This window comes from Mauremys mutica, chromosome 17 (genome assembly GCF_020497125.1).
Source record: "Mauremys mutica isolate MM-2020 ecotype Southern chromosome 17, ASM2049712v1, whole genome shotgun sequence".
In the NCBI taxonomy this organism is placed as follows: domain Eukaryota; kingdom Metazoa; phylum Chordata; order Testudines; family Geoemydidae; genus Mauremys; species Mauremys mutica.
In genome coordinates, this window is record NC_059088.1 from 2,390,844 (window position 1) to 2,412,262 (window position 21,419).

At 51.2% G+C, this 21,419-nt stretch overlaps 1 long non-coding RNA gene across 1 annotated transcript in view; it reads left to right on the forward strand.

Moving 5' to 3' along the window:
* The window catches only part of LOC123352065, a 48,949-nt gene that overhangs the window by 2,098 nt on the left and 25,432 nt on the right, over nt 1-21,419 (forward strand). The window contains exons 2-3 of the long non-coding RNA XR_006574097.1: nt 975-1,004; nt 1,900-1,932. This is a non-coding gene — a long non-coding RNA (uncharacterized LOC123352065). The remainder of the gene's footprint in view (nt 1-974; nt 1,005-1,899; nt 1,933-21,419) is intronic.

Below are 21,419 nucleotides of genomic sequence, written 5' to 3' on the forward strand. Positions count from 1 at the left end.
TATTTCAGTAGGGGTTGTCAGAGGGGTATATCCCAGAGGGGGGTGTCAGAGTTAATCCAGATGTTCTTGGCAGTGTCAGTTCTCCCATTATCCCAGTAGATGGTTTGTTGGGCCTCTCTCGGCTCTGTTCTCTACAATGGTGATAAGAACCACTTCTCAGCGGAGTCAGACACACTGGCAGCTGCGATTCACTGGGACCCCTCTCATTCTGCACCTTTGGACTGGGGATAATAGCATCACCAGGGACAATCGTATCCATGGTCTCAACCACACCGGGGAGCAGCTCCCCAGCAGATGTAAATCGGCCTCGTGCCACTGAAGTCAACAGAGAAATGCCTGTTTACACCAGTATAGAATTTACCCCATTTTAAAAAAATGGTTTCCTAACATAGAAGCCAATGAAGCACGTGGGGATGTAAGAAATATTTCAGTAGAAGGGAAGCCGGAAATCAACCAGGGACCTGGGAAATTTCCCACCCCAGTAGCTGCCTGGCTCAACCACTGACACAAAACCAGCATCATTTCAACGATATCGGAGAAAGAGCAGCACTAAATCACTCCTGCCCTTGTCTGCCTAGTGGTTTGGGGGCACACTGAGCCCTGCTGGTGGTTCTCTGCCCACAGATACTCCAGAGGCAGTTGACTCTGAGAGTCTGTAAAGTGATTCTGGTGCATTTAACAGTGACCGATCAGACGAAATGAAGGAAGGCAAAGAGAAGAAAGAACGGCCCAGAAAAGGGAAGTGACTCATCTAAAGTCACTGGGAAGTTTGGCAGCAGAGCCCAGAACAGATCCCCGAGCTCTTGTCTCCCAGCCCAGCTCCCTTTTCACCAGACCACACTGGCTCCCATTTCCCAACCGGCAGCCGTTTGAGTCCAGTTCCTTTCAGGGCATCATCTTCATTTCACTGCTCCCAGAGAAAGAGCAGCAACAAGGAATTAACGTTTCATGAACTGTTTTCTTTTTTCTTCCAGGCTGATTTAAGCCATGAAGGTGATCTGTCTGTGAGTATTCAGAATTTACTCTCCTTTGGGGCTTTTACATTAGCCTTTAAATCAGATTAAGCATAGGAAGGCCATTGGCCTCCAGGGGTGGGCTCAGAGGTCAGGCTAGCTGAGAGAGCCCGGGGAGTCTAAAGACAAGCAGCACAATCTATTTAATTGACCACAGAAACAGTTAAGAGGCGACTCGATCCTGGTATACACATAACTGCAGGGGGAAGGGACTTCTGTCGGGAGATGGCTCTTTAATCAAAGAAAGGAAGAAAAGATCCAATAAGCTAAAACCGAAGCTAGACAAACTGAATCAAGAGAGAAGGTGCTAATTGTAACAGTATTCGTTAACCTTTGGAATGATTAACCCAGGATGTGGTGGAGTCTCTGTCAATGTCTATGCCAGAGACCTTACAGCGGCATGGCTGTACTGATGCAGCTCTGCCACTGTAAGATCTCTCGTGTAGCCGCTCTATGCCGACGGGAGAGAGCTCTCCCATCGATGTAATGAAACCACCCCCAACGAGCCGCCGGAGAAGCTCTCCCACCAACATAGCGCTGTGCACACTGCTGTCTGTGCTGGGAAAACTTATGCCATGTAGGGGGGTGTTTTTTTCACACCCTGGGCCACATAAATTTTGCCAAGAAAAATGGTAATGGAGATAGGGCCTTAATCACCAAAAGTCTTTAAATCTCGATGGAATAGGTTCAGAAAAGGCATGCTCGAAATAGAACAGAAGTTATGGGCTACATGCAGGAATCATTGGGTGATAGGGTAACCAGAAACCAAGTGTGAAAAATCGCAACAGTGGGCGGGGTGTAATAGGTGCCTATGGGCAGTTGGAGGGAATTCTGATGGCATTGGAGAAAGAGCAGCAGCAATTAACTCCCAGCAATTTCCTTGCAGGCTTCTGGGAGACTAGCTAGAAGCCTTCCCAGGGTGAGTAATCACATTTGTTTTGTTCGGGGGCCGACTCAGCCCTGTTGATGGCGCTCTGTCCATAAATACACCAAACACAGTTGGCTTTGACAAGGTGCTGCTTGTGTGGCCATGGTGTGGTCCAGTTATGGGAATTGTGAGTGAAGTTGTTAAAATGTAATGGTACTGGAGAAAGAGCAGGATCAAATAACTCCCACCCATTTCCTTTCAGGCATCTGGGAGTGTATCTGGAAGCGTCTCTGGGGTGAGTATTCAAAGTTGTTTTGCTGTCCAGCTGTCTTATATTATTGAATACCTCTTCTCAAGCCCCAAGGCTAAGCCCAGTGGTCACCTGGCAAAGCCCAGACAGATGGGAAAGGATTAAGGCAAAAGTCAGAGCAATGGGCTTCTAAATCCCAGAGGGGGGTGTCAGAGTTAATCCAGGTGTTCTTTGCAGTGTCAGTTCTCCCATTATCCCAATAGACGGTTTGTTGGGCCTCTCTAGGCTCTGTTCTCTAGAATGGAGATAAGAACCACTTCCCAGTGGAGTCAGACACACTGGGAGCTGTGATTCACTGGGAGCCCTCTCATTCTGCACATCTGGAGTGGGGATAATAGCATCACCAGGGACAATCGTATCCATGGTCTCAACCACACCAGGGAGCAGCTCCCCAGCAGATGTAAATCGGCCTCGTGCCACTGAAGTCAACAGAGAAATGCCCATTTACACCAGAATAGAATTTACCCCATTTAAAAAAAATGGTTTCCTAACATAGAAGCCAATGAAGCATGTGGGGATGTAAGAAATATTTCAGTAGAAGGGAAGCCGGAAATCAACCAGGGAGCTGGGAAATTTCTCACCCCAGAAGCTGCCTGGCTCAGCCACTGCCACGAAACCAGCATCATTTCAATGAGATTGGAGAAAGAGCAGCACTAAATCACTCCTGCCCTTGTCTGCCTAGCGGTTTGGGGGCACACTGAGCCCTGCTGGTGGTGCTCTGCCAAAAGATACTCCAGAGGCAGTTGACTGTGAGAGTCTGTAAAGTGATTCTGGTGCATTTAACAGTGACCGATCAGATGAAATGAAGGAAGTCAAAGAGAAGAAAGAACAGCCCAAAGAGGGGGAGCGACTCATCTAAAGTCACCAGGAAAGTCAGCAGCAGAGCCCAGAGCAGATCCCCGAGCTCTTGTCTCCCAGCCCAGCTCCCTTTTCACCAGACCACACTGGCTCCCGTTTCCCAACCAGCAGCCGTTTGAGTCCAGTTCCTTTCAGGGCATCATTTTCATTTCCCTGCTCCCAGAGAAAGAGCAGCAGCAAGTAATTAATGTTTTAGTAACTTGCTTTTTTCCTGTAGGTTGATGGAGGACTTGGAGGGGACGTGTCTGTGAGTATTCAGAATTTACGCTCCTTTGGGGCTTTTACATTAGTTTGGGACCTTTAAATCAGATTAAGCATAGGAAGGCCATTGGCCTCCAGAGATGGGCTCAGAGGTCAGGCTAGCTGAGAGAGCCCAGGGAGTCCAAAGACAAGCAGCACAATCTATTTAATTTACCACAGAGACAGATAAGAGGTGACTCAATCCTGGTATACACATAACTGCAGGGGGAAGGGACTTCTGACGGGAGATGGCTCTTTAATCAAAGAAAGGAAGAAAAGATCCAATAAGCTAAAACCGAAGCTAGACAAACTGAATGAAGAGAGAAGGTGCTAATTTTAACAGTATTCGTTAACCTTTGGAACAATTAACCCAGGTTGTGGTGGAGTCTCTGACAATGTCTATGCCAGAGACCTTACAGCGGCATGGCTGCACCGATGCAGCTCTGCCACTGTAAGATCTCTCGTGTAGCCGCTCTATGCAGAGGGCAGAGAGCTCTCCCATCGATGTAATGAAACCACCCCCAACGAGCGGCGGGAGAAGCTCTCTCACCAACATAGCGCTGTGCACACTGCTGTCTGTGCTGGGAAAACTTATGCCATGTACGGGGGTGTTTTTTTCACACCCCGGGCCACATAAATTTTGCCAAAAAAAATGGTAATGGAGATAGGGCCTTAATCACCGAAAGTCTTTAAATCTCGATGGGATATGTTCAGAAAGGCATGCTCGAAATAGAACAGAAGTTATGGGCTACATGCAGGAATCATTGGGTGATAGGGTGACCAGAGAGCAAGTGTGAAAAATCGCAACAGTGGGCGGGGTGTAATAGGTGCCTATATAAGAAAAAGCCCCAAATATCACGACTGTCTCTAAAAAATCAGGACATCTGATCATCCTATTGGGTGAGATTCTGTGCCCTGTGCTATGCAGGAGGTCAATCAAGAAAAAAATCCCTTTGTAATAATTCTAACCAGCTTGAATTCTTATCCCGAGCAGTAGGGAAACTGTAAAACTCTGGAGATTAATCCCAGCACGGAGAAAGAAGGGCAGTGGGAACGTTGCCCATCACAGAGCTGTCTGGAGACATCTCTACACCACAGACTTCTGCTGGAAAAGCGGTGTTGGTTTGGGGACCGAAGATATTTGACATCAGACTGAAGTGGCTTTGCTAGCAAATGTCCCTAGTGGAGATACTTTCATAGCAGCAAAATCGTGCATTTGCCATAGAGATCATTTTGCTCAGAAACAGCTAGAATAAGCTACACCGACAAAAGTGCAGTATTACGCTGGGATCACCATACTGACACGGCGCTGCTAGCGTAGCCGTGGTGTGGTTAAGCTATGGACAATGAGAGGGAATTCTGATGGCATTGGAGAAAGAGCAGCAGCAATTAACTCTCAGCAATTTCCTTGCAGGCTTCTGGGAGAGTAGCTAGAGGCGTTTTCAGGGTGAGTAATCACATTTGCTTTGTTGTCAGGCTGTTTTACATTATCCCAGCCCATCTTAGAAAGCCCAAACCCTGCGGAAGTGTCAGTTGGAATAGCCTGGGCAGATGTGCAAGGACTGGGATAAAAAACAGAGCAATGGGCTTCTAAATCCCAAAGGGGTTAATCCAGGAGTTAATCCAGATGTTTTATACAGTTTCATTTCCCCTCTAATACTAGTAGCCGGTTTGTTCCATCTCTGTGGGCCTGTTCTTTAGAACCATCTGAAGAATCACTTGCCACTTCGCAGGGGCGTGCGCAGGAACTTAAATTTGACCCCTTTTGGGGTGGGGCACAGAAGCTCACGCTCCTCCCTCCCCCAGCTGGCCCCAGGGGGATCTCGCTGTCCTCCCACCCCAACCCACCCGGCCCCAGCCCCGGCAGGAACTTGATATTCCCTGCCTCCACGGCCCCGGTCCCAGAGAAGCTTTCTGTCCCCTATGACTATGGGGGCGGGGCTGTGACCCTGATTGCCCTCCCACCCCTGCTAGTTGGAATCATACATGCCCGGAGCAATGATTCGCTGGGAATCCTTTCATTCTGCTCCAGGGCCTTGGCATAATAATATCACCAAGGACAATCAAAAACACACTCTTAACTATACAATGGAGCAGGTCCCCAGCATGTGGAAGTTAGCCTTTCTCCCCTGACGTCAACAGAGTAGTGGCAGTTTACACCAGAATAGAATTGGGCCCACTTGAAAAAGAGTTTCTGAACATGGCAGACAATGAAACATGTGAGTGGGGGCATCTACGAGATATTTCAGTGGGAGGGAGGGTGGAAAATTTGAAAAGCAATCAACAGCTTTTTTCATCTGGAAAAATTCCAACCACCTCCAATTCTTATCCTGAGGAGCCAGGAAACTGCCAAACTCTGGAAGTTAATCCCAGCACCGAGAAAGAAGGGCAGTGGGAATGTTCCCCATCACAGAGCTGTCTGGAGACATGTCTACATGACAGACTTCCCCTGGCATAGTGGTGTTGGTCTGGGGTAGGAAGATGTTTGGTCCCTGGCTGACATGGCAAAAGCCCCTCATGTAAGGCACAGTTATGCCAGCAACACTGTGCTTTTGCTTGCATAGCTTATTTTGCTCAGGAGGGAGTAGAATAAACTGCAGCGATAAAAGTGCACCGGGATAGCTGTAGTGACAAGGTGCTCCTAGCGTAGCCATGGTGTGGTTGAGCTATGGACAATGTGAGGGAATCCGTTACATTTTGATGGTATTGGAGAAAGCGCAGAATCAAGTAACTCCCAGCAATTTTCTTGCAGGGTTCTGGGAGCTTATATGCAAGAGTTCCAGGGGTGAGTATTCAAAGTTGCTTTGCTGTCAGGCTGTCTTATATTATCACAGAACCTCTTCAGAAGCCCCGGTGCTGAGCCCAGTGGTCAGCCAGAAAAGCCTAGAAAGATGTGAAAGGATTAAGGCAAAAGGCAGAGCAATGGGCTTCTAAATCTCAGAGGGGGGTGTCTGAGTTAATCCAGGTATTCTTTGCAGTGTCACTTCTCCCATTATCCCCAGAGCTCATTTCTTAGGTCTCTGTGGGCTCTGCTCTTTACCGCCATGATAAGAACCAGTTCCCAGCGGAGTCAGACATACTGGCAGCTGCTATTCACTGGGACCCCTCTCATTCTGCACATCTGGAGTGGGGATAATAGCATCACCAGGGACAATCGTATACATGGTCTCAACCACACCAGGAAGCAGCATCCCAGCAGATGTAAATCGGCCTTGCGCCACTGAAGTCAACAGAGAAATGCCCATTTACACCAGAAAAGAATTTATCCCATTTTAAAAAAATGGTTTCCTAACATAGAAGCCAATGAATTATGTGGGGATGTAAGAAATATTTCAGTAAAAGGGAAGCCGGAAATCAACCAGGTAGCTGGGAAATTTCCCACCCCAGTAGCTGCTTGGCTCAGCCACTGCCACGAAACCAGCATCCTTTAACGATATCGGAGAAAGAGCAGCACTAAATCACTCCTGCCCTTGTCTGCCTAGTGGTTTGGGGGCACATTGAGCCCTGCTGGTGGTGCTCTGCCCATAGATACTCCAGAGGCAGTTGACTCTGAGTGTCTATAAAGTGATTCTGGTGCATTTAGCTGCGACCGATCAGACGAAATGAAGGAAGGCAAAGAGAAGAAAGAAAGGCCCAGAGAGGGGAAGTGACTCACCTAAGCTGAAGTGAAGTCTGCACTAGGGGCTTTTGCCAGACTCACTCCTTCCCCCAAGCGTGCACCACCCTCGCTCCCACTCCCTCGCCTCCAGCACCTCCTGCCCACCGCTGCACAGTGCTGGGGCAGAGGGAGGAGCTGATCGGCAGGGCTCTGACTCCTCTCTGACTCCCTTTCCCAGTCTATCAATAACACAGTTTGCAAGGGGCACTGATGTAAAACGCACCCAGCTAGCTGGGGATGGAAAGGGGTGGAATTCCTTCAGGGTATGGGGGAGGGTACTTGTTTAATTCCCAGTGGATTACTGGGACTGTAATTGCTGTTTCCCATCTCTCCCTGGCCCTGCAGACCCTGGAATGATTGATTAATAAGACACGCTGATGAAACCAGATTTGATGAACCGGCTACGATGCCATTACGCTTCCCGTGCTGCTGCCTCTCACCTCTCCTGACCAATCAAAGGCTACATGAGAATCATAAATCATAGTGATTGGGACTTTAACTAATTACTATGCTGTTCATTGATTGTGGTGTCTTTCGATGTAACAGAGGGCAAAGAGCTCTGTCCCTCTGTTGCCCTGGGGAATGCCAAGAGCTTTGCAAAAATACAAATAAATGCAACTGCACAAAAAGCTTTGCGATTGTTTCTTTTTAAAATGTTTCTCTGTAAATTAATTTTACTTGCAGACTGGCACGGGATTTGCTTCTTTCCAAGGGCATGTCTACACTTCAGCCCTATGTTAGTAATTACTGTGGTGGCTGATGTCCACACTACCCTCCTCCTGTCGGTGGTGCGTGTTCTCACCAGGAGCACTTCCACACACTAGAGAGGGGCAGGGTGGGAGGCTGAGAGACAAAGCTCTCGGTTCCGTGCAGCTCCCCTCGAGGAGCTCAGCTGCCTCCCCCACCCCGTCACCCCCAGTGAGACCAGGGGCCAGCTGCCCGGGGTTCTTGACTCCCTGAACGGGAAGCAGGGAGCCTCCGGGCAGCAGCCTGGCTGTGAGTGGGGAACCGGGGTAGCCGGGCTCAAGACAGCAAACAGCTGATATAAGTAACACAGTGTTTGCACAGACACTGCGTCACCGTAACTACACCAACACAAGTGCTACGCCTCTCGTGGGGTTATGATGTCGCTGTAGTGGGGCACTTTCATCAGCGGGACAAGGCTGCAGTGTGGACACTGACAGAATTAGGTTGAGGTGAACGGCCTCATGTTTAGACCAGGCCCAAGTGCTGTCATTTCTGTTGGGGAATTCTGAACTTTGTGCAGGTGAGGCAGGGGGAACAGGTTGTGCTCTCCAGTATCCTTCCCTCTCCCTCGGTTGGGAAGCACCGAGAAAAAAAAAATAATTGAGCAATTCACAAATCCAAGGGAGCAGGAAGGAAAAGTCTGTAAACGGAGCTCCAGAGCGACAGTTCCCAGGGCTCTGGCTGGGAGAACAAGTGGCAATTTTCCTTTCAGGGTAGATGTTCCAGCACATACTCCCCAGAGGTCTGGAGATGTCTCCCTGCACTCCGTAAAACAAACCCTTTCCCGAACAGTTACACTCTTTTGGCCTGAACATCACACAGGCATTCGCTGCCATCAAAACAACCCAGAAACTGCACCTCAGTCTTGCTTCTTCAAAGGACACAAGTTATGGCACAAACTTATGAAAAGGTTTAACTTGTTCTAAATTATTTCAGGTTTCAGCCCCTTCCACTGGCTTCTCAGCCTCATCCACTCCCCCTCTCTACTCCGGGACCAGCATTATTCATCCTTCACAGGACAAACAAAATCTTTTCAGGAAAAAAAAAGACATTAGAGTGGTATTTTTCAAAGGAGACTAAGGGTACATCTACACTACAAGACTATTTCGATTCATCTTAATTCGAATTTCTGGAATCGACCTAATGTAGTCGAAGTTGTGTATCCACAATAAATACAGTAATTCGACTGTGTGAGTCCACAGTAACGGGCGAAGCATCAACTTTTGAAGTAGTGCACTGTGGGAAGCTATCCCAAAGTTCCCGCACTCCCCGCCGCCCATTGGAATAATGGGATTTCCCACGAATGCATGCTGGGGGGGGGGAAACTGTGTCGAGGGTGGTTTTGGGTAACTGTCATCATTCAACCGTCACTCCCGCCGGCGGGAAATTAGTTCGTGCACCTTTCCTGTTATAAGTGACAGCGCGGACGCCACAGCACTCCACTGCGACCATGGAGCCCGCTGCGATCATCGCTGCACTTATGGCCGTTGTCAACTCCTCGCACCTTATCGAACACCTCTTCCACAGTGAGATGTTGAGAACTCGGTCGAGAAGGCAACGGCAGCGTGGTGAGGACATGAAGTCTCAGAGTGGCACAGACCTCTCAGAAAGCACGGTACGTCGCGCCGTGGAGATCATGGTGGCAATGGGTCATGTTCATGCTATGGGACGTCGATTCTGGGCCTGGGAAACAAGCACGGACTGGTGGGACCGCATAGTGCTGCAGGTCTGGGATGAATCACAGTGGCTGCGAAACTTCAGGATGCGTAAGGGCACTTTCCTTGCTGTCCCCTGCTCTGACGCGCAAGGACACCCGGATGCAAGCAGCCCTGACTGTGCAGAAGCGAGTGGCCATAGCCCTCTGGAAACTTGCAACGCCAGACAGCTACCGCTCAGTAGCAAACCACTTTGGTGTGGGCAAATCTACCGTGGGGCTTGCTGTGATGCAAGTAGCCCACGCAATCGTTGATCTCCTGCTCTCAAAAGTGGTGACCCTGGGAAACGTACAGGTTGTCATAGATGGCTTCGCCGCAATGGGATTTCCAAACTGCGGTGGGGCTATAGATGGGACTCACAATCCTATCCTGGGATCGGCCCACCAGGCTAGCCAGTATATAAACCGCAAGGGCTACTTTTCCATGGTGCTGCAAGCACTCGTGGACCATAGGGGACGGTTTACCAACATCAACGTCGGGTGGCCGGGCAAGGTTCATGACGCGCGATTGTTCAAGAACTCTGGTCTGTTTAGACGCCTGCAGGAAGGTAGTTTCTTCCCAGACTACAAAATAAATGTTGGGGATGTGCAGATGCCTACAGTGATCCTCGGGGACCCAGCCTACCCGCTAATGCCCTGGCTCATGAAGCCCTATACAGGCGCCTTGGACACTGACAAGGAACTCTTCAACTACCGGCTGAGCAAGTGCAGAATGGTGGTGGAGTGTGCTTTCGGACGTCTGAAGGGGAGATGGAGGAGCTTACTGACTCGCTCGGATCTCAGCGAAAACAATATCCCCATTGTCATTGCAGCTTGCTGTGTGCTCCACAATCTGTGTGAGATCAAGGGGGAGACGTTTATGGCGGGATGGGAGCTTGAGGCACATCGTCTGGCTGCTGATTATGCTCAGCCAGACACCCGTGCAATTAGAAGAGCACAGCGGGAAGCGCTGTGCATCCGGGAGGCTTTGAAAGCCAGGTTCCTCAGCGAGCAGGGTAACCTGTGACTATTAACTTTGTGTATAGAGAAGCGGAACCTGCCCCTGTTTCTTTACCCAGTTTCTGTTGACTCTCCTCCACAGTTTCATATCCCATTCACCCCGTTTGCCCCCTTCCAACACACGTGTACAAATAAAGTTAATAGAGCATTGTTCAGCAACAACCTTCTCTGGACTACTGACTTCGCGTGAAAGGGTTGACACAGGGACGGTGACTGTGCTGGGTTGGGTGTGCAGTGATGTAGAGACCGCTTCTAGACTATAGGACTGATAGGCTCCTGCTCGTACAGCGGTCTCTGTGGTGAGGACTGGTACAAGTGCGTGTGCAGGAATGGGTGAGGGGTGCAGGCTTTGCGACGGAGTTTGGGTGCAGGCTCTGGGCTGGGGGTTGGGGGCGTAGGAAGGTGTGAGTGGTGTGTGATAATGGGGAGGAGGTGTAGGGGTTGCGGGCTGGGGGCTGATGGTTTGATGCATTGTAGAGGCTCAGGCTACGATAGAAGGGCAGGGTGAGGGCAACCTGCCTTGCCACTTGTGGATGGCATGCTCAATGACCCTGGGGCAGCAGACAGCATTTCTGCGGGTAGCCTCTCTACTGTGAGACAGGGATGCGGCGCGGCGGGGTGTGTGTGAGACGACACGCTGGGGGAGGGGTGGCAGGTGGGGGCTGGTACCTGCTCCAGGCAGGGAATTGACGGGGCTGGGGGAGACCCGCGTGGGACAGGGCACGATCCAGGCATGGCCGGTGGAGAGACCCACCTGCAAATATACCTGGCGCAGGGCACCTTCCGCCTATGAGCAGAACATGAAAATCACCCCACAGACTGACCAGGGTGACTAGAGGCTGCACTCTGTGAGTGACCAGCTGTTGATCTTGCCCCCATATCTGTACCACTATTAACGGTGAAAGTCCTATGCAATTCCCAAACCATTCTCCCCCCTTCACGGAAAGTATTCTGCAAAGAAACCTGACGGGAAAAGAAATTACCAAAAAATAAAAACTTTTTATAATGAACAGCACATTAAGGGAAGGACTTCTCAAAAGTAAGGTACTGAGAGCGTTTTGTAAGTTTAGCACTCTGCTGTGGTGCATTAACATTTTTCACGGCCCCTGGTGCCCCTTCCTCTAGTCATTTTGGGTGATGGTGGGATTGGACTTTGCGGCGGGGGGCGGCGGTCGCAGATGCAGTGAAGGGGAGCTCCGTCCTCCTTCCTGCGGTGCTGCAGAACATCGACAAGGCGCCTGGATCAGGTAGGGATACAGTTGCACCTGTGTGACGGGAAAAAGTGAGTGAATTCCATAGAGAGATATTTTTGGTCAAAAAAGAAACAAAGTCTACTCAGTGTGTGTGAACAAGAGCAAGCACAGCACCTCTCTCATGAGCACTCATTCGGGGAAAGTTCGATTTCTCTGGGTTCGTTTTCATTGCCTCTGGTATTGCACTGCAGACCAGAGAAGCGGGGCAGGAAAGAAGAATCCATGGAGCGGCCAGGCATGGTAAGCCTAGTTTTTTTTGCAGCTTTAAGTTGCATCTACAGCACTGTCCTGCTGCTGCAGGCAAACATGAAAGCAGAATCGGTGCCCCTGTTGCAGCCCCTCGCGGCCGTTCCCTGTTAGAGATCCCTGTATTTTCCCACTCTGCAGCCTCCTACACGTGGCTGTACAGTGACGCTTCTTGTTATGCAAAGGAACAGTTAAGCACAACCATTACTAATGGTACACAAATTACTCTAATTACATGCAGGAGTCTGCGCGCGACATCACACTGAGGAGAGTGTCACGGAGAGAGAGAGCGCGCATGCTGGAGGAAAGCCAACACAACCCTGGGGCATATGTTACCATGCTCGTGAAGGCGCTGGTCCCCGAGTTCCAGCTGAGAGCGTTGCGTGGAAAAGTGTGCTTCCTCGGGGCACCCAATAAGCAAGCCCTGCCCAGGAACCTCATGCAGAGGCTTGGCGATTACCTCCTGGAGAGCTTCCTGGAGATGTCAGAGGAAGATGACAGTTGCATCCACCTGTACATAGACCTTGTGTTTGCCTAGTTGTTTTCCCAGTTTATTTAAAAAATAAATGTTAACATGTTTGAAGCAGTTACCGATTGATCCTTCTCCTGAATCAGGGTCCGTGGTAATGGGTGGGGAGTGTTGGTAGGGGATCTCATTGACGGTGACGAAGAGATCCTGGGTGTCAGGGAAATCTGTGTTGTAAGCGCTGTCGACTGCCTCGTCCTCTTAAACTTTCCCATACGCGAACATCTCCGAGGAACAGTCCGTCAACAGTATCCCACCCTCTCAGTCCACGGTCACTGGTGGGGCAGTGGTGGCTGACCCACCGAGAATGGCATGCAGTGCCTCGTAGAAGCGGCATGTCTGGGGCTGGGCTCCGGAGCGTCCGTTTGCCGCTCTGAGTTTCTGGTAGCCTTGTCTCAGCTCCTTGACTTTCACGCGGCACTGCGTTGTATCCCGGCTGTATCCTCTGTCTGTCATGGCTTTGGAGACCTTCTCGAAGGTCTTTGCATTCCGTTTGCTGGAGCGCAGCTCCAAAAGCACAGACTGATCGCCCCACACAGCAATCAGATCCGAGACTTCCCGGTCAGTCCATGCTGGGGACCTGGTGTGGACGGGTGCATGCTGGACTCCTCTGGTGAACTCTGCATCGTTGCCGGTGCTGCTGATCTCGCCCCGATGAGCAACCAGGACATGGGATTCAAACTGTCCAGACAGAAAAAGGAATTCAAATTTTCCAGGGGCATTGACTGTGTGGCTGGTCAGAGCATCCAAGCTCGGACTGGCGTCCAGAGCGTCAGCAGAGTGTTGCACTGTGGGATAGCTCCCGGAGCTACTAAGATCGATTCGCATCCACACCTAGCCTAATTCGACATAGCCATGTCGAATTTAGCGCTACTCCCCTTGTCGAGGTGGAGTACCGAAGTCGAACTAAAGAGCCCTCTATGTCGAACTAAATGGCTTCCTGGTGTGGACGGGTGCCCGCTTAATTCGATTTAACGCTGCTAAATTCGATTTAAAGTGCTAGTGTGGACCAGCCCTAAAGGTGTAAAAAGATAAAAGGACCTGGCCACCTAACTTCCTTAGCCCTGTCTGAAAATCCCAGCCTAGGGCAGTAGAACAATATGTTTTGCAAAACACATGGATGCAGGGCTGCTGTTTGGATCATTTCAGGACGGGCGGCTGTCGAACACTATTGGGGAAAACAGTGGTAGCTCCTTCCAGAGCCCCTCTCCTCACTCTTCTGGATTGTGACAGCACAAGCGGCAACACCCACACAACCTGTTAGGGAGCAGCTGTCACAGCTCGGATTGAGCGCCCCCTCTTGGCCACTCACCAGACTGCTGTAGGGAGACCCAGCAGCTGCCTTCCATATTTTAAGCCGCTGGGGTCTGAACAGAGCCCAGGCACTGCCCGTCTGGAGGTCCCTCCCTATGAGGTGCTGATCCTCTCTCAAGCACCCCCTGTTGAGAGTTGCAATGCAGTCCAACCCCCACCCCCCGGTATCAGTGCTGCCCCCTCAACTTACGCTGTATCTTAAACAGACCCTCTCTCAGAATCCCACTGAACACATGTAACCCTTCTGCCCCTCAGAGTTGGCAGCAACAAGGGCCGGGTTCAGTATCCAGGGGTTCCGTTTCAATAACACAATGCAAAACCGGCTCGAGCCCCCACCCAGTGACCTAGGACAATTACATACCACCCCCGCCCCGGGCGCCTCTAGGAGGCAATACTTCCCCACTTGCAAGCACGGAACCTGAGTGTAGCAAATCCTTTTAATAAAGGAGGGAAACAATGCGGCATCACGTTGGAGAGACACCACAAACAGGATTATACACAAACCATAAGCAAAAACCCACCTCCAAGTACATTTGGCACTGTCCTTTCCCCCGTAGGGTCTTAAGTCCAATCACCCCAAAGTCCAACAACCCAAAAGTCTCTGTCTCTGATAGTGCCACCCCAGAGTTCAAAAGTTTATCTGCAGAGTTTCACCCCCCCAGCCTGGGTGGAAATGCGTGGGGGGCACACACAGGGTGTTAAGGGGCACCTTACGTGGGCCAGGGCCGACTGCTCCGCCTCTCCGTGGAGTTCTGCTGCAGCCTTCACCATGACTGGCTCCACTCCACCAGCTGTGCCGCTCCTCCAGCCGACCCGTGAACCGCGTCAGCCATCCCCACAAACCGCTCCACACTGCTCACTGCTCCATGGGCTGCTCCAACGTGCTGCAGACTGCTCTGTTCTGCCAGCCGCTTAGCGATAGATGTTCAGGCTCCCCCCACTAGTTGACACAGCACTCCATGATCTCGGCTCAGTAAGCTCAGCTCTTTCAGTAATTTCAGCTTTTAGTGGTTTCAACTTGTAGCAGGGGAGCCCCCGTGCAGGTGCACCATTGGCCCAACATTAATTCAGGTCAGCAGCCTCTAGATGGACTCCTAAAGGATTCAAAATTAGCTCTGCTCTTCAACAGTGGAGAGAGGAGGATGTGCAATTGGTGCTCCAAGCCCTCAAAAGGCACCCATGCCATCAGATACACACACCACTCCCCACCCTCTCTCTCCTCACTGGGTTTTGGAACCCATGTCCCTTGTCTAGCAAGTACTATTTAATGTAGGTTGAGTCATTTCTGTCATAAAGCAGTCTCATAGTTCCTCATTCACATAATTAGGGTGACAGCACTTTTTTTCCTTCCTGCCCCAATAACAAAGAAATTGGGGATCCCAGCTGTCAAAATAACCATCCCAGGCTGCCATGGGCTATTGCAATGCGAATCTTTGCCACTCCTTGAAATTCTATCCACACTCCCCATAATTCACCACCAGATGTGAGGGTAGAGCTCATCCTGACTCTGTTTACACACACAACACAAGCCGTACAGTTTAACTCTCTCGGGGGGCCCAAGATAAGATGTAGCACATCACAAGGGTGATTAAATGATTAAAACACAGGCCTTATAGTGCAAGACTCAGGGAACTCAATATACTTTGGTTACCAAGGAGAAGGTTAAGGGGTGACTCAATGACAGCCGATAATTACCTACAAGGGGGACAAATATTTAACAACGAGCTCTTCAGTCTAGCAGAGAAAGGTGTAACATGATCCAACGGCTAATAGCTGAAACCAGACAAACTCAGATCGGAAGCAAGGCACATACTTTTTAACAGTGCAAGTAATTGTCCATTGGAACAATTTGTCAAGGGTCATGGTGGATTCTCCATGCCAGGCAAATTGTAAATCAAGATTGGATATTTTTCTGAGAGATTTGCTTTGGTAATGATTTTGGGGGAGTTTTATGGCATGGGCTATATAGGTGGTCAAACTAGATGATTACAATTGTCCCTTCTGACCTTATGTATAAGGCATGAATAACACAGACAGACTTGGCATAGGATCCTAACACACTATTGCCCTTTACTTAAGCAGGAAAAATACTCAGAGCGAGCAGATCATATATAAAACCTCCAACATCCTGAACACGATGACCCTTACTCTGGCGCACCCCCTCTGTGACAACCCAGGCGTGGGGGGTCTCACAGCAGAGCAGGGTAAGGCTAGCTCCCAGAGTTAAGGATTGGAGTGACCTGGAAGATCACCGGTCCAGATAATACCAGGGGAACATCACAGTGAGTTTCTGTCAGTCCTTTAATGACCCGTCCTCCCAGTCCAGACCTGGCACAGACCCCCTCATACTCCTGCTCTGCCCAAAGCCGGCTTTTTAACCCTTTGGCACCTGCTGGCTAGCAGCCCCTAGACAAGTCAGTCCTTGACAGGCATTTCATCCAGAAAGACATTGCAGAGAATTCCCGCTTCCCCCCAGACACAGAAACCCTGGGGTAGAAATGAAGCATCATCCCTATCTCCTGTTGTTGCTAATGGTGCACAAGTGGGTGCAGACTTAGCACTGGCCTCAGGCCCCCCGGTTCCCCTCTCCAGGCTGCCCAGGTCAGAGGCAGATGGGGTCTCTGAGAGTGAGGGGCTCCTCTGTGGGCTGCTTGTGTAACACACAGATGGAGGTTGGAGTCGTTCTCCCCTGACGGCCCCTGTCACAGGCAGACGGGGTCCCCGTCACTCTCTGAGATTCAGGTCAGCTCCCCGTCCCTTAAAGCACACACAGAGTGGGGGTCAGCCCAGACCCCACAGGGTCACTGGAGGCAGAGGGGTTAGTGGCTAGTACCATACTCTAGGCTGACTCCGAGAGAAAAGAGGGGAGCCACTTAACAGCCACTTCATCTACCCTGAAGAGAAACCAACTTCACGCCAACAGCCCATGGTGGCCAAAGGTACTGCAGGCGGGGTCCGAATAAAGCTGTGCAGACGCCCGCCCTCTGCTCATCGCCAGAAGCTCTGTGACAGGGGCAAAGGGCAGCAGAGGCTGGAGCTTGCCAGAGCCAGCGTGCTGCAGCCTGCGGCCCCCCTGCCCAAGAGAGGCCGACAGAGACCGGGCTGCAGGGACCTGGTCATTGGAATCCAGGAGGAGGTTCTGGAGACTGGGTCTAGCCATTGGCACTAGCTCAAAACCCGGCTTGGTTCCCATTCGGGTCAGAACCTGTAATTGCTGAAATTTGCCCTGAGGGGGAAGGTCGTGGGGTCCACTAGGCACGGCTCATGGGTCTCAGCCCAGGCTGGGGGCTCTGCCAGTCTGTGCTCTGAGAGGTGGGAGTTGTTCCTCGGCCACAGAGTTCAGCCCTTTCCCCAGGCAGCATCATTCTCTGCAGACAAGAGCCTGCCAGTATCCCAGGGTCGTTAGCCGCCCAGCCTGCAGGTCCCAGCTGGATGGCAGGGGGACGCTGGGACGGAAAGGGCTGAGAGACACTGAGCGAGATTATCATCCCCAGAGACTGCCAAGGGCTGGAGAGGAGCTGTGACAATGGCGGGAGGAGAGGGTCGGCTCTACCCCAGACAAGAGCCAGCCAAAATGAGGGTTTGGTGTTTCCCCCATGCTGAGAACTTGCACAGCAGCAGAGCGGGAAGGGGCATCTCGCACCCCGGGAGCTGCAGCAGCCCAGAAACATCACCTATGGGAGCAGTGAGACCGTCTCCTTTCCAGGCGCAACGTTCCGCATTCTCCAGAAAGGAGCGGTTTGATACCTGCCTGGACATGGATGATTTAGGGTGTCCGGGTGCAGTTCCTCAAAGCTCTCAGGGGTGTAGGAGCAAAATCCCTTGGCACATTACACAGCTGGGTTCTTTCCCTCCCTCTCGCTCAGTTCCAGGAAACTCGGCAGATGATTCAGCAGGTGACCTGGCCGTGAAGGGAACCCAGATCCGCACGCAGCCTGTGGGTGATGCACATTCTGCCCCCTTCACACTGAGGAGTGGAACCAGCTCCTGCTGCAGGCCTCACGCCTGCTCCATCAGCTCAGGCCATGCAGCCTCCTGCTGCTCTATCACCCCAAGCCCTCAGCTGCAGGCCCTGCCCAGACACCCAGCGAGGTGTGTTACAGGGCCCCGCAGCCCCCGTCCCACTGCCTGTGCGAACACCCCGAGAGAGGCTGTCTGGGGGAGTGAGAGCTGCTATCGCCTGAGCTAGCAACTCCGTGAGCTCAGGGGCCACAACAGACAGGGGCGGGGTGAGGAGGAGGTGGTGCTGTATGTGGGAGGAGAGCTATGGGGGGTGTCTGTACAGCACCTGGCACAACAAGGCCTGATCTCAGCTGGGGCAGGGACTGTCTCTCACTGTGTGACAGGGCAGGGCCTGGTTGGTGAGTATATTTCTCAGAGGCGTTGGTGAGTGGGATGATCTATTTTACAGTAAAAGGGTGATTGGGGTGAGGAGTGGCTGTGGGGGGCGATCGGTGTCTCAGTGAGGTGTGATTGGGTTGGGGTGGCCAGGGGGGTCTGTGTCTCAGTGAGGGGTGATTGGGGTGGGGTGGCTCTGGGAGTCTGTCTCAGTGAGGGGTGATTCGGGAGGGTTTTGTCTAGGGAATCTTTGTCTTAGTGACGGGTGATTGGGGTGGGAGGTAGTGGGGGGGGTTGTGTGTCAGTGAGGGGTGATTGGGTTGAGGTTGCTGAATGATCTGTGTCTCAGTGAGGTGTGACTGTGTAGTAGGAGGAGTTCATGTTTGTATTTTGTATAATTCTGCATCTGAGCTAATTTCAAGGCAGTAACAGTCACCACTTTGTTGCAGGTTTAGCATTTTCAAGTAAGTAAAAGAACACCATGAGTGTTTTTCTTTTGCAATTTGATGTCCCTGTTCAAAATGTTCTGTGTAAATTAATTCTGTTTTGTGTGTGAATAAGGAACATGGGTTAAAAATAATTCTCAAGGCCGTTGCTGAACCAGATGTACAAGGAAGGAACTGGAGACAAACGCAAGGGTGCCCGGAGGCTGCTACACACCCCTATTAAAATGTCAAGAAAGACAAATTAACAACTCTAAAAATAAAACAGGCGCCTGTCAATGAAAACAAAATAACTGTGATCAAAACCAGCATAAAACAACTCCCTAAAAAAGTAATAAAAAAAAAGTAAAAAAAAAACAAAAAACCAAGCACTCGTCAAACAAAAATTAATTACAGCATAACGGTGCAAAACTCATTAATCCCAATAAAAAAAAATCACAGTATAAACAGGATGAATTGCCATGAAACTTTGGGTTCGTCCTGCCAAGACTTCCCTGGAGCATCGTGTTGCAACCGACAGAAACCAGTTCCTCCTACCCGTGATGAACCTAGCTGGCTACTAGGTTGATCTAGACTCTGAACTGGTAACTACAGTTTTGACTGGCGGGACAGTGTGTGTGTGTGTGTGTGTGTGTGTGTGTGTGTGTGTGGTGTGATTGAATGCATATGCTAATTGTGTCTTCAATAAATGCGGTGTATTGTCTTTTCCCGTGAAAAAGATCCCATGTGCTTCTTATAAGCATAACATTTTTACATAATATCTTTAATATTGAACTTTAATAAAAACTGAGGTACTCCACCTCATACATTTAATAACTAAACAATGGAATAATTTCCCCATAACCCTTAAAAAGCAGAAGCCATTAAAAGCTGGCCTGCCTATAAAACAAAAACACAGGAAAGTATGGGGGTAATTCCTCTATTTTTCCTGCAATTGACAAAGGAATTTATTTAAAAAAAAGGGGGGGAGGAGGTATTTTAAGCAATAATCTGCCACCCCCCGTTTATAGCTCCCCTGCACAGCAGCAGAGCGGGAAGGGGCATCTTGCACCCCGGGAGCTGCAGCAGCCCAGAAACATCACCTGTGGGCGCAGTGAGACCGTCTCCTTTCCATTCCCCCAAAGGGAGTGGTTTGGTACCTGCCTGGGCACAGAGGGTGCAGAGTGTCTGGCTGCAGTTCCTCAGAGCTCTCAGGGCTGTCAGAGCAAAATCCCTTGGCCCGTTACACAGCTCAGTTCTGTCCCTCCCTCTCGCTCAGTTCCAGGGAACTCGGCAGGTGACTCAGCAGGTGACCCGGCCATGAAGGGACCCAGACCCGCACGCAGCCTGTGGGTGACGCACGTTCTGCCCCCTTCACACTGAGGGTTTCACGGCCTCCCACGGACACGTCTTGAGCCAATGGGACCCTGCTCGCCCCTTCTGCACCCTCAGCAGATGCCCAGGGGCAGGGGCTCTGGTACAGTTCAGGCCCTGTTGGCTCCTCTGCCCCATGGACTCGCGGTGTCTTCCAGGTCATTGTCCCAGATCCACACTGAGGCACTCGGCGCCGCCTGCCCACCGCTCCTGCTGCCTCCTCTGCAGCCCCTGAGCTAGACGTGCTCTGAGCAGGGCTGTCCCTGCCCCTGCCCCGGCTGGCTGCCGGCTGCATGGCAGGGAAGGGCAGTGGGGAGTAAGGGTGAACCGTTGCTTGCTGCCCTGGGCGGGGGGGCTGTGGGAGCCCCGGGGGGAGCTGGATGAGAGCTGGGTCTGAGCCAGGGGATGGGGAACATGTGGCATGTGACCCTGCGACCTTTCTGCAGTATTAACTCCTTTCTCTTGACAGCCATTCTATGACAGACAGATTCCGTTCACACAGCCTGGCTTGCCCAGTGTCCACTGCATTTTTTAATCCCTTTGTGTACCATGATAGGGGCTCAGACACAGACTCTCCTGCCTTTCTGGAGAAGGCTCTCAACTCAGGCATGTGCTTGAGGTTTTGGTGAGGAAAGGATGCACCGCAGCCCTGCCTGCCCTCGGCCCCTCCCTCTGGAATTTCTTTGGGTTGGACCCCACTCCCTTGTGAAGCTTCCCAAACGCAACGTTTTTCTTTCCCCAGACCTGAAGAGACAGACTTATCTTTTACAAGGGTAGCAGGAACAACATTTTTAATGGAGACCTTTGGACTGGTAAGATCCCCTCAGTTACTCCATGCTCTGTTCCCAAAACGTCAGCTCTCCTCTCCCATAGATCTGACTCCCAGTCTTCCCTTAAAACCTGACCCACAGATGAGGGGTCTGGCCTTTAAATGCAGATCCTTCACCCTCCTTCTGGGGAAAAGCCTCCCTACAAAAGATGGGCAGACCCTCCTGTTCCCCCTCACCTTCCATCTGGACTTTTCTCTCTGGGCTTCCCTCTGATACAGACACCCCTGTGTCCCCCAAAAGGGAAGGTGACCCTGATCCAGCTGTGGGCTCACAGCTACCAGCTAGGAGAGACCCTTCACTGGCCAGCAAAATCCCCCCTTTCACTCAGGTTGGGCTTGCTTCCAGCTACAGCCTCCTTCCCACCACAGTGGTCACCAGGACCCCAACTAACATCTCCGGGATACGTGTCTCTGTGAATCCCAGAGCAGGACCTGTCCCATGCTGACCTGCAACTTCCTGGCAGTCAGCAGTTGGGATGGCCTCCCTGTTACAAGGAGAAACATTCCCCTTCCTCCAAGGAGATGGTCACAGACAGGAGCTGGCTGTATCCAGCCCTTCCTGCAGGGACCTGCCTTGAGCCCAGGGCTGCAGAAACTGTTTACGACCATCCTTGCTGCTAACGAGGAATTAAAGAAACACTCTACTATTCCCCCAGCAGCACTTGTGACTTTATCCTCCCTTCTGGGATTTTCAGCACAAGATTCCTTCT